Here is a 2500-nt window from a genome sequence, read left to right as displayed (position 1 = left end):
CCCCAACGTGTTTCTCGCTATACACCGCAGCAATGCTCAACGAGATTCCCCCAGACACACCCTCAGTCGACCTACGTTTCCGCATGGATGGAGGCGCTTTCAACCTCGCCAGACTCCGCATCAGAACCAAGACCACCTTGTGTGCAGTGCGAGAACTGCAGTATGCTGACGACAATGCCACCCCAGGTCAGACGGTAGAGGACCTGCAGTCGTTAACTGATGCATACAACTCTGCCTACGAACGTTTTGGGATGCAAGTCAACACAGATAAAACCAAGACCCTCGTCCAACATCCACCAGGACTGATGCTCCCAAACTTCAATACCACAGTGAATGACCAACCGTTAGAACAGGTGGACCTAGGGAGCATCCTAACATCAGCTCCCACAAGCAAAAAGGACGTGGAGAACAGGATCAAGGCAGCCCACTCCGCCTTTGGCCAACTCAACTGCCGCGTATTTAACAACCACGCACTGACAATGACCACCAAAATAATGGTGTTCAGGGCAGTAGTCCTCTCCACGCTCCTGTATGCATGTGAAACATGGACGCTATATAGAAACGATATTAAAAACCTAGAACGCTTCCAACAAATGAAACTGAGGCAGATCTTGAAAATCCCCTGGGAGAGCCACACCACCAACATTGAAGTCTTAGAACGTGCCTCGCTGACCAGCTTGGAGGCCACCATCATCCACCACCCGCCTCCGCTGGATAGGACACGTGCATAGGATGGATACATCTAGGCTCCCAAAGAAAATATTCTACGGAGAACTGACCCAGGGCACCAGACCACGAGGAGCCCCGAAAATGCGCTATAAAGATCAACTAAAGCGCACCCTAGCTCTAACTGACATCGATCCTTCCTCATGGGAAGAAACAGCCAGGGACAGGAAAACCTGGAGGAGTACAGTACACCATGGCACCGTGGATTTTAAGGAGAGGAGGAGACAAAGTGAGGAGGCTAGGAGGAGAAGAAGGAGAGAGCGATTAGAACAGCCCCGCCCACCACCTACCCTCCCTTGTGAACACTGTCCGCGACTCTTCCACCACAGACTAGGACTTAACAGCCACATCAGACATAAGCACCCACCCCACAGATAGGAGGCTGATGGCTACCGACAGAACCCAATACTCGGACACGGGTGGGCGCCGACGACGAAATATATATAATCAAAAAATGTGTGACATACTAGGCAGGTGGTAGGCTATGATAGGCCGCCGCGATTTTGAGTATTTTAAAATGCGAACATTTTAACATTCTGAGGGTAACACATTCTAGCAAAAAAAAAAAAAAAAAAAAAAAAAAAAAAAAAAAAAAAAAAAAAAAAAAAAAAAAAAGGAATAAATGGAATAAATAAACAAACAGGTAGAAACATTTACAAACATATTTGTTTGTGCGTAGGTGCGTGTACATAACTGTTTAATATAACGTTCACAGACCTTCTCATCCTTAACTTAAAGGAGCGAAGCTGTTGTCTCAGTCCCTATAATGTATTATTTACATTCGTTCTTCAATTAAAGGAGATATTATATATGGCCTTGGACATACGGGAAAGTTTCCATTGGAAAATACTATTCTAGTTTATATCACAAAGTTATTATTATTATTATTATTATTATTATTATTATTATTATTATTATTATTATTATTATTATTATTTCCATTTAAGCTACAACCCTTATTACGATAATCACTCGTTAAGCTACAACTCTTTTTATTATTACCACCAGTTAAGCTACAACCCTTATTATTATTACCACTAGTTAAGCTACAACCCTGATTGGAAAAGCAGAATTCTACAAGCTTAAGGGTTCCAACAGGGAAAGCCGGCCAGTAAGAAGAAGGTTGTAGCTCAACTAATAATAATAATAATAATAATAATAATAATAATAATAATAATAATAGTAATAATAATAATAGTAATAATAATAATAATAATAGTAATAATAATAATAATAATATATTTCCTTGCTTCCTTTCCTCAGTGGGCTATTTTTCCATGTTAGAGCCCTTGGCCTTATAGCATCCTGCTTTTCCAAATTAGGGTTGCACCTTAACTGGCAAAAATCATCATCATCATCCTACGTCTATTGACACAAAGGGCCTCGGTTAGATTTCGCCAGTCATCTCTATCTTGAGCTTTTAAATCAACACTTCTCCACTCATCATCCCCTACTTCAGGCTTCATAGTTCTCAGCCACGTAGGCCTGTGTCTTCCATCTCCTCTAGAAATAAAACTATAGATCCATAAAATGAAGAAAAAATAATTCTTCGTATTACCAAGACCAGTTTTATTTCAAGAGAAATAAATTATTTACTTTATAAATTGGAATAATAAAAAAGTACAAATAAACTCAATAAAGTTAAGATTTAACACAACCAATTTCCAGCATGAATATTAAAACACAGTAAAAACATCAACTTCAATAAACAAATCAAAACGACTCTATGCAAACCAACTCTACAGACCAACAATCAAATGAAATGATGCAAAAA

The sequence above is a fragment of the Palaemon carinicauda genome, chromosome 29 (genome assembly GCF_036898095.1).
Source record: "Palaemon carinicauda isolate YSFRI2023 chromosome 29, ASM3689809v2, whole genome shotgun sequence".
Classification (NCBI taxonomy): domain Eukaryota; kingdom Metazoa; phylum Arthropoda; class Malacostraca; order Decapoda; family Palaemonidae; genus Palaemon; species Palaemon carinicauda.
This window is presented reverse-complemented; position numbering follows the sequence as displayed.